This window comes from Lissotriton vulgaris, chromosome 10 (assembly GCF_964263255.1).
Source record: "Lissotriton vulgaris chromosome 10, aLisVul1.2, whole genome shotgun sequence".
Taxonomy (NCBI): Eukaryota; Metazoa; Chordata; class Amphibia; order Caudata; family Salamandridae; genus Lissotriton; species Lissotriton vulgaris.
The window spans coordinates 548,450,107-548,461,070 of NC_141698.1; the positions used below are offsets into that span (position 1 = coordinate 548,450,107).

General features: G+C 48.0%; 1 protein-coding gene across 3 annotated transcripts in view; it reads left to right on the forward strand.

The window, feature by feature from the left end:
* Positions 1-1,443, forward strand: part of SLX4 (SLX4 structure-specific endonuclease subunit) — a 590,413-nt gene extending 588,970 nt beyond the window's left edge. For all 3 annotated transcript variants that reach the window (XM_086941400.1, XM_086941399.1, XM_086941398.1), the window contains exon 16: positions 320-1,443. The gene's annotated coding sequence lies outside the window, so the exon portion shown is untranslated. The remainder of the gene's footprint in view (positions 1-319) is intronic.
* Positions 1,444-10,964: the final 9,521 nt, after the last annotated feature.

Below are 10,964 nucleotides of genomic sequence, written 5' to 3' on the forward strand. Positions count from 1 at the left end.
TCCCCTTTTCATCCATAGTATTGTTCCACATGTCACCCTCTGTTCCATGTTCATTCCTAGTGTCTGTTGCTGCTCACTTTGGAGTGTCCTGTGATTCCTAGTCTGTACCTGTTGTGGTAGCCTAAAAATGTCTCCTCTTTGTCTGTGGACACAACTTTCTCCTATAATAATCCTAAACTTGTATCACTCCATCTGTTAAACTCAACTGTTTGCTTGTGATATGCTCATCTCTTTCTTTATTTATGATTAACATTGTTAGAGCAGCTTAAAAAAATTAGATTTTCACTTTTAATTTTTTTCTGCTTCTTTTAAACACCAGCTGTACTAGAAATTCGAGAATTTCCCCTGAAATCATGATGACCGGTTTGGAAGGCAAATGGAAATGTTCTGCCCATACACACGGTTTTCACACAGGCTGTGTAAACTGGTGTTTTCTTCATAACTTCATGGCACCAGTCCATGCCCTGCGACTTCACAGCCCAGAACTTCCCTTGCGGTGGTGTTCGATTAACACGATAAGATGAAATACGGACTCTAACCAAAGGGCACCATTTTCAATATCATGTGATGCTAATCTCCAGAGTATGGTTTTTCGGACGTTAAGGAATAAAAAGCATGGAAATAAATGATAAGTAAACCTCAGACTCTATTTATGGATCATAATTTGCTTTCAGTGAAAGAAAAGAGGATAGCCCATGCTTTGTATCTGGAAAAGAGGATAGCCCATGCTTTGTAACTGGATGGCCATATGGACATTATTCTATATATACTTAGATTGTTAGCTTTGCTGTTTGAAGAATAATTTGACTACGATTCGTCAATGAAAAAAAGGTTTTATGAATCTGTCTAATAATGCAGCCTTCTATTGTTTTGGCCCAAAATTTCCGAGTTTTATCGTTAATGTTTAATATTATATTAAATATAAAAAGTGTTCTTTTTATTTTTCCAACAATTATTTGTTAGAAGGTTTATCTGAGTTTCTGCATTGCTGTATGTTTCTCAAATGTGTATGCTTAAATCATTTCCCATTGTCAGGCTGGAAATCCCTGGTAATTTTAAAGTAACAATTCGCAGTCTTAAATGGGCTGCTGCCCAACAACTGTATTTGTTTACTAGCACATCCAATTTATTTGTAACAATTCAACTTCAACCAGTGAGGTCCCCCTGGATGCCTCCTTAACTCTGATATCTCCTCCATGAATCTTCATTACAAAATAAGTCTTAAGCACTTAAAGTCCCACCCTCCTATGTCACCCTGTAGCACTTTTTTTAAATATAAATTATATATGAATCAAAAGTCTACACTTTTTTCCTGTGAAAAATATGTTTTAGAACAACCTTTAGCAGCGTACATTGGTCATTTTTTAAAAACATTCTTTAAAAATGGTAACTATTTTTTAAAATACAGACAAAACCATTAAAAGAAATTCAGTTACATGAAAAGCATTTTTGCAAACCTTTTTTAAAGGAAAGGTAAGAAAAATAGGAACGATGTAGCCATACAGGCAGAAGTCTGACATGCTGGGAAAAAATGTGCTTTACTTTAAGGTACAGTGCAGGTTCAGTATCCCATCATGTCCTGTGGGTGGCAGTTGAGTCTGAGTTCAACCTTTTCTGAGTTTGTTTTTCACTATTTGGAAACATTTACAAACCTGACAAAAGGCTTTCGCACCACGTCTCTTAAGGCAAGAAGTCAATTTGTTGCTGTTTTCCGGTAGATTTTTTTTTACTTTACAAGACACCATCCCTTTTTGTGAAGTGCCCTAACAATGAAATACAAAATAAACGACCCTTGCGCTGTCTGTATTTTGTGCCTCCCACTCTCTCAGCTTCCTTAATCTTGTGAATTGTGCAAGAAGATGTTCCAGAGAATTTTGTTGGACAGGGAGAAGATAAGACTTGGTGTTCACCAGGAAGAGCTGTTCAGTCATGAAGGAGTGTCAGAAAACCTGAAGTACATGAGAAGGGGGTTCCCTCTACCTCTGTTCCTACCACCATCTCCAATGACCCCAGCTGGTGAGATTCAGGGAGGCATCCCACATCAAGAGAAGAAAAGAGGACAGTTTAACATCGAGGTCTGTGACATTGAGGGTAGTCTCTATCACTACTTGCTCGCTATCTAGCCTTCTCCGGTTGCTCCTCTTTGACCCACCAAGACTCCAGTGACAACAGCTAGGAGTTCAAAACCTTCTAGAATATCATCTAAAAGTTATGAGTAGAGCTCTATATAAGTACTAAACGACACACAAGCATGCCAATGTCAGTTACTGTTTTTTCACTCCTTTGTATGTGAATTCAGAGATCGCTTCTTTTTAGGTCGAGGGACCGTAGGCTGGCTTGCCAGCCGGAAGTCCGGAGAATTAATGTGTCTTAGTGTGGCAGCTTAAACCCGCCTCTCTCCTCGTCTCTCCTCCATTGGCTGGCTTCCTAAACGGAGGCCAGCCATTGGAGGAGAGAGGCGTCCCTCCAAAGAAGCTCCGTCTTTTTCAGATTCGGGGGCGTGTTCGTGCCGTTCTTTCCACTTGTTAGCCACGCCCCTTTTGGGGACGGCCAAACACGCCCCCAAATCCGAAATTTTCGGGCGCCATTTTGTTTTTGTGAGCGCGATGATTTTTCGTCCTATTACCATCATTTGCTTCCCCTCTTCCCCCCTCATTGCGGTCGTCCCTCTACCATCGCTCTCTGTGCTGCTTGCATACCTCTCTTCTACAGCAGCTGTTGTTGTTGCTAGCCTTTCACTGGAACTCTCTCTCTTCCTGCATATAAAAGAGTATCTGCGCGGCATACAGCCGCAGAGAAGTGTAGCTGCTGCCTGGGGGAGGGCGGAATGCTAGGGCGGGGATGCCGGGACCCAGCGGCGAAGGAGCCTAAACAGCGGGGTCAGGACCAGTAACCCTGTTATTCCGAAACACCTTGTTTCGTTTGCGAACCTCACCTGCGGCGGCCATTGCAGAGCCAATCATTGTGTCCAAGGACAGAGCGCCGACAGCAAGAGGGACAAAGGAGCCAAGTGCAAGGTGAGGCAGGGCAGAAACATGTATGTGTGGGCAATGTCAGCGTGCATTCACCAGTCGCCTTATGTGCATTATTAATTTCAGTGTTTATCCATTTCAGTCTGGGTAATAATGAATGCTTTACGCGCTCCTCGGTTTGCAACAATTTGATCATATGCTAATCTCCCCTGATGTGGAGCAGGGAGGTATTGTGCATATGCCTCGACGTGCAATTTTCTGCCCCTCTGTGTAGTAAAGGAGTCATGTGTTCAAGGGCTGCAGCGAGCAGAAGTGCACTCGTAGGCAAACCCACGTTGCAGCACTGCATCATATGCATGACCCCCTCCCAGTGTGCAGCCCTGGTCATTTCGGCATCCTTGTGCACCCTCTAACCCTGTATTCGCAGCCTTCCTGCAGCACCAGACTCGCATGGTACTGACTCTTCAGTGTGCAGCAGTGGACATGCATGAATGAGCATCATTGCGCACGCTGTGGCAGTGATTTCTTTTGCTTGCATGGTTCCGTGGTTGAGTTTTCAGTCTGCAGCAATGGGATCATGCCTGCGAGCCTCTCTCTGCAGCAGTTGGATTGTGTGCGTGCAATCGGCCATCCAGCAGTAAAATAGTGCTTGTGACCCTGAGAGGGACTGCAGTCACGTAGATGGCCCTCTTTGTGCAGCAGTGGCGATGTATGCACGGCAGCGTTGTGGTGTTGTGTGTTCGCTCGCGTGGTTGCACAGCAAACGAATCGCAAGTATATGGCTATGTTTCTGCAATACTATTACATCTTTTTGGTCCTCAGTTCTGGTGCCTGCATTTTAATGGCATAGCCCTGCAATCATCCCGTGCATGAGGGTGTGCGCAAACACAATGAGTGTGTATGCAGCATGTGCATTGTGTATGCGTGAGCCTCCGTGTCTGGGAATTGAAATCCTTATCTGTGTCCAGACGGCAGCTGTTGCTTGTGCACGAACCTGTGTGTGTTCCTGATCATCGATGTGTAATGGACCGAAATATGAACTAGAACCTCATGTGTAATCCAGCAGACACCGTGTGTTCATAGACACCCACGTTCATCACTGCAGTCAGTCTCATATGCCGCTCCAGTTTAAAGGTGCACCCGTGCACGACTTGTTGGACACTGCTCGTTACTGTACTCTGCAGATACTCACGGGGCTTGACCTCCAATCATCGGCGCAAAAATACAGTCGTGAAAGATTTTTTTATTTAAATGACGTAACTGCCCGCGTTGTCATTTGTATTCGAGCCCAAGGTGCTTTATGCTCTCATACGAGTCTGGGCTTGTTTATAAAATATATTAACTCGTGAATGTGTGGCAACTTCCGCTGCACAAACATATTATACAGGGTGTACATAAAGACCCTTTTATAGGTGAGCACTTAAAGCTTGTACTTTTTTTGTTCCTTGGAAAGTGCTGCAAAAGTCCCGCAGCGCAGCGTATACCCTGATAAAGGGCAGGCTCTGCTACATTGCCCATCACTGCAGAAAGGTGGTGGAGCGCAAGCCAAAACTTTTACAGACCACACGTAGTGTACACTGCACACTTCCACCCCGGCCACCACAGATCTAACAGACTCACCCTGAAACTCCGCCCCTCACTTTTTTTTTTTTTTTACACACCTCGTGTTCCTGACCCCCCCCCCCCCCCCCCCATCCCCTTTTGCCTCCAGTGAGCCTCCCGCGGTCTTGGAAAAGTCCCCTTTAACGGCCTCCCCTTGAGCTTAACACTCCTGCACCTCCCTCCCCCCCATGTGACCCTTGCCTAGGCAACCTTTGGACTTGTGTTTGAGTGTCTGCCTTTTATTGCGGTATTATACCTCTACTTGTAATTTTCCTCTTCTTTGTATCCTGCACACATGCCACCTTTCCTCCCGTAATGTACAGTTTGCTGCCTCTTGTATTTTGTTCGTTCCCCATTGACACTTTTGTCTCATGTAATCTAACGTTTATTCGAGAAATTTATTCCACCTTCCACCTTTCCGCCTTGACCCCTACCTCCCCCCGCTCGCGGCGCCGCCAAATGTCCGTCCGGTGATACCCATGCCCCCTTTCACCTCCACCGCCCATGCCAACCCCAACGTCCCGCACACGACGGCACTCTAAGTCAGACCCCTCCCTCCATCGCACCAACTGCACACACCTGTATATTAGTGCCTAACTGCCGCCGCCACCCCCCTCCACGTTGTCCCTGTGTCCACTCCCCCTGTCACCCGCCACGGGCATACACTCCACACCACGAGCATGCCTAAAGCCCCTAACCATGGACTCAGTCGCCACCTCCGTGCCAAGTGGTGCTTACCTGCGCACCATGATACAACTGGAACCAATAATCACTCGAACAATCTGAACGGGGAAAGGTGGACCATAATTCACCTGTCACAAGCACCCTGCCCTCAGCCATGTAAAACACGCCTAAGTGCTACTGCCCACCGCTGCCTCTAAGCACCTGTGAGCAAATTAATCCCACCATTAAAATCACTGCCGCCACTTTGTCCTGAAAACAGGCGTATTCCTGCTCAGTCGACTGTTGCCCTTTACTCTCCGCGCAGATGTAGTCTAACTCCCTGCCAATCCTTCCTGCTCTCCAGTCCTTTGTCCGACCGGGCGTCACTCGCTCCGGCCGCGCCCCACTGTGCCCCCTGCCTAGCTACTCCTGTCACCCCCCCCCCCCCACCCCCCCCACCCCCTTCAAATCTAGCTATTACCAAATGACACCGATGAGAGGGATTTAAATAATTTTGATGTATTACAGGGCGGGCTTACTTCTCGTATCCTGTGGCCTCTGTTCTGCAGACCCAAGTGTTCCTTTCAGAATCTAAATCTCATAACACCGGCGCCAACCAGTTGTGGGCTGAATCCAGGAGGTACTGTGGACTCGAACCTCAGAACCCAGTAACCTACAATTAGATTCAATAATTCAATGTCCAACTGCTACATGTATATTAAGGTCTAATGCGCCCACAACTAAATACTACAAACTGCATTGAAAGTATGTACTCAATTAAAGGGGGTAAATACATCTGGATCTCCCCAAAAGGGCTTCACAAGAATTACCAGGGTGCCATCAGCTGCCAGAAAGGTGACTAAACTCAATAAACCGGTCAGTTTCAGTAATCTGCACGTTTCATTGACACAAAATACCTGCATACCTGCCCCCTCGCTGTGCTTGCTCTCCTGCCCCTTGGCTGTGCTTGCTCCCCTGCACCCTGGGTGTGCTTGCTCCCCTGCCCCCTGGCTGTGCTTGCTCCCCTGCCCCCTGGCTGTGCTTGCTCCCCTGCCCCCTGGCTGTGCTTGCTCCCCTGCCCCCTGGCTGTGCTTGCTTCCCTGCCCCCTGGCTGTGCTTGCTCTCCTGTGTGTGTGTGTGGCTCTGGGTGTGTGTGTGGCTCTGGGTGTGTGTGTGTTGCTCTGGGTGTGTGTGTGGCTCTGGGTGTGTGTGTGGCTCTGGGTGTGTGTGTGGCTCTAAGTGGGTGGGTGGCTCTGGGTGGGTGGGTGGCTCTGGGTGGGTGTGTGGCTCTGGGTGGGTGTGTGACTCTGGGTGGGTGTGTGACTCTGGGTGGATGTGTGACTCTGGGTGGGTGGGTGGCTCTGTGTGTGTGTGTGGCTCTGTGTGTGTATGTGTGGCTCTGTGTGTGTATGGCGCTGGGTGTGTTTGTGTGGCTCTCGGTGTGTGTGTGTGTGTGTGTGGCTCTGTGTGTGTGTGTGTGTGGCTGTGTGTGTGTCTGCCCCCTGGTTCTCATGCCCCCTGTCTGGGCTTGCTTTCCTGCCCCCTGGCTGTGCTTGCTTCCCTGCCCCCTGGCTGTGCTTGCTTCCCTGCCCCCTGGCTGTGCTTGCTCTCCTGTGTGTGGCTATGGGTGTGTGTGTGTGGCTCTGGGTGTGTGTGTGTGGCTCTGGGTGTGTGTGTGTGGCTCTGGGTGTGTGTGTGGCTCTGGGTGGGTGGGTGGCTCTGTGTGTGTGTGGCTCTGTGTGTGTGTGTGTGTGGCTCTGTGTGTATGTGTGGCTCTGTGTGTGTATGGCGCTGGGTGTGTTTGTGTGGCTCTCGGTGTGTGTGTGTGTGTGGCTCTGGGTGTGTGTGTGTGTGGCTCTGGGTGTGTGTGTGTGTGGCTCGGGGTGTGTGTGTGTGTGGCTCTTGGTGTGTTTGTGAGTGTGTGGCTCTTGGTGTGTGTGTGTGTTTGTGGCTCTGTGTGTGTGTGTGGCTCTGGGTGTGTGTGTGGCTCTGTGGGTGTGTGTGTGGCCCTGTGGGTGTGCGTGTGGCTCTGTGGGTGTGCGTGTGGCTGTGGGTGTGCGTGTGGCTCTGTGGGTGTGTGTGTGACTGTGTGTGTGGCTCTATGTGGGTGGCTCTGTATGTGTGTGGGTGGCTTTGTGTGTGTGGCTGTAAATGCAATAGGTCATGCATTTGCGAGCTATTAAGCTATTGGCATTGTAAATGACAATGCCATTTTTTTAACAATTAAGCTATTGGCAATGTAAATGACAATGCCATTTATTTATGATTTTAAAAAAAAAGGAAAAGAAAGTCATGAGCAATGCCAATAGCTCTACCTTTAATAATGCTGAGACCATTGCATTGTAAATGCTTGTTTTTCTCTGCAGTTCATAAGCTTTTTCTTCCAAACATTTTCCAGTGTGCAAGGGAGTATGTTCCCTCCTCAAATCACAGTTTTAAACCTTGTAAGGACTGTCGCAAACAAATGTCTGTGACAGATCCCTGCAAAGTGGGTCTCTGATGTATGAGGTCGGGTCTCAGCAAGTTGTGTGAAGAGTATGCCCTGATGAACCCTATGACAACTCAGGACTGCAAAGCCAAGCTGTACATTCCGAACACCAACGAACGTCACCTAAAGGATGCTCAAAGTCAAGGACAGGTACCTGCTCCCATTCTAGATGGCGGTTCTGCGACAGAGCTCCATCAAACTCCAAATCTTCTGGTAAGTTGCTGTAAAAAGAAAGAAAATCCAAGTGAGCTTCATTCCAGCCTTGCCACTCTCCATCCGATAAGTATAGTGGATGTCAAGGTGCTACAGTCTTGCTTCCAGTCCTCTACTAAGGAGCTGATTCTGCAGCTGGTTCCAATGCACCCCCAAGTTCCCGAGTCCATTGATAAAGCCGCAACAAATTAAGGCTTCCAAGGAGGCCATGTTTTGCATTCTCGGCCCCACAGATGCTCAGAGGCCTCTGCCCTGGCTAATGTCTCTCGAACCCGCTTCAAGTTTAGCTTAGACTTTAGAGCCAATTTTACATCCAGCACTGTGATCTATGTCCGTTCCTGCTACATTAACTCGACAGCAGCAATGCTGGAGAAGGATATCGAGCCCATAGTTCTATCTGATTCCAAACTAAATCAGTCTCAACTCGACTTATGTGAGTTTTGTTCCTACACGTGTGGCCCCCATTTGTTCTGACTCCAACAAGACACTACCTTTGCCTAGAGGCCAAGACCCTACATTTGCCTAAAGGCTGTTCTCCAGTACTCCACCAACTCTGACTAGAACCAACCACCTTTGGTGATGAAGTTGATAATGCTGATGGTGGGAATGTATTCCCCGCACAGTATGAGATTAGCAGTTTTCATATGGACGTACAAGAGGACAATGAACTCGAGACTTCCCCAAACACAGGATTAGTTTCTGCCCGTGGTTCTTTCACAGAGGAGCTAGCTTCCTTCTCCATGGTTACTTGAAGGGCAGCCGAAGTCCTAGATTTACAACTGCCTGCAGTCGAATTAAAGACTCAGAGGTTCTGCAGTCCGACTATCCTCATCAGAACCTCTACTACCATTTTGACAAGGCTGTAACTGACACTGATACTTGGTCCAAACCTTGCTTTTGTTCAACAATGAACAGACAAGTGGCACTTTGGTATTTCTGCCTTTCTTATGCAGCATCCTACTCTGGAGAGCCTGATGGCGCAGGCACCCACTAGCAGAATTAACTATGACCTCACTAGACGGAGTTAAAGAGAATGGAGGTGTTTTCCTCTTCTAGCCTCGTACTCAAATCATTCAATGTCAGCCGCTTTCTAGGTTGATACTTCAAGTGTTATGGCACTCAGTTGCTGGAATGTCATAGACCGCCTTGAAGGAATTCAGAACCAGCTTTGCACAGAGCATCTAGCATGACCAGCATGCGGCCAAGTATGTTACCTGCTCAGGACTAGACACTGCAAACCACACTGCTAGTGCACAGCGGTTGACACTAGGGCGGTGGTCCGGCACCATATGTGGGTGAGATCCACTGGCTTTTCAGGTGATCTTAAGGTATCACTTGTGGATATGCCTTTAAACAGGTTTCACCTCTTTGGCTCACCTCAAGAACTTTATTGAAAGTGGGACACCTTTGCGCTTTCTATTCCTTTTTTACTACCATGAAGCAGTATCCACAATCAATTTGCCCTTTTTGAAGCATTTCTAGTAATTTCACCCTCAGGCAATATTTGGAGAAGCATTTGTCCAATTTGGTACAGGAATTCCAGGCTCTTCTGGAGAAAGGAGCCATATAGCGAGTCCCTCGGAACTCGGAATCGGGTGTTATCCCGCTGTTTTCCAAAGCTGAATAAGGGCAGAGGCCTTTGTCCTCTTTTAGCCCTTCGGCCACCTGAAATTCATGATGATCACACTGGCCCAGGTTTTCTCTGACCTGGATCCTGGAGACTGGATAGTCATGTTGGACCTGCAGGACACCTGTTTCCATTTTCGCCATCTGCAGGCCCACAGACGCTATCTGCATTTCAAGATGGGCCATGAGCATTTTCTGTTTGATGTGCTCCATTTTGGCCTCACCATTGCCCCTCGGGTTTTCACCAAGGTGATAGCGGTGGTCACAGCATACATTCAGAGGTCGAGGTGCCAGTCTTCCCTACCTCAATGACTAGCTGTAATACATTTTCGAGCCTTCCCTCCAGAACAATAAAATAAGTAGGCTCTGAAGTGGGATATGAAGTCTCAGTGGGATCCGCACCAAGGAATGAAACCTGTTAGACTCTAACGAGGTTTCAGAGGCATTGCAATAAGTACCAGCATTAAGCCCCTCTCCCTGCCCAACCCAGAGCTGGCAGTGGTGACAGACATGTCCCTGCAGGGTTGGAGTGGTCTTCAGAGAAAGGTGGGCAGAGGACTCTGCTCTCCGGTAGAGACCAGCCTTCACATTAACTTTCTGTAGGTGTAACAATGTCTGCGGTCATGTTCTGAAGACATGACCGCAGACAACTTGTGGCTGTCCATTTCTTTGGCATTGAGGGCTTTCCTGCCATCCATCAAGGGAGTCTAGTTCAGCTCCTCACGGGGAAAAAAACATATGGTATTGCAACAGGCAAGGTGAAGTTGGGTCCTGGACTCTGTATCAAGAGGACCTGCAACCCTGAACCTGGCTGAATCGTCGGGGCTATCTCTGTGATCATACACCACCAGGACGGACAAACTCACTTGGTGACACCGAGCGGATCCCAAATGGCAGTTGTACCTGGAAGTGGTGCAACACTTTGGGAAAGCCATGGCTCCATCTCTTTGCCACCACAGAGAACGTGCAGTGTCAACACATTAGCGTGTTGTAGTTCTCAAGAAGGCTCCGTCTCCAATTAGAGTTGTGCTCAAGACTCCTGTATGCTCTCTGCCACTATGTCTCCTGCCCCAAGTTCTGAAGAAGATAACGAACTACTGGGCTCAAGTCATCTTAGTAGCCCTGAATCAGGTCAGGAAAGGATGGTACCTGAAACTTCTTGGCATAAGCATCTCTCCTCTTATCGGCAGAACCTTCTGTTGCAAAAGCAGGGCTTGGCCTTGCACGTGGAGATTAAACAGCAGCAATTGACTGCATTCCATCTTCCTCTTGAAGTAGTGGATGTCATCCTGGCGACCAAGCCTCCTCCTACGAAATACAGTTGCGCAGCCTTCCCATGTATATTACCAAGAACCCATCCACAGCTATGTTCTGTCCAGGTGAACAGATATCTGGAAAAA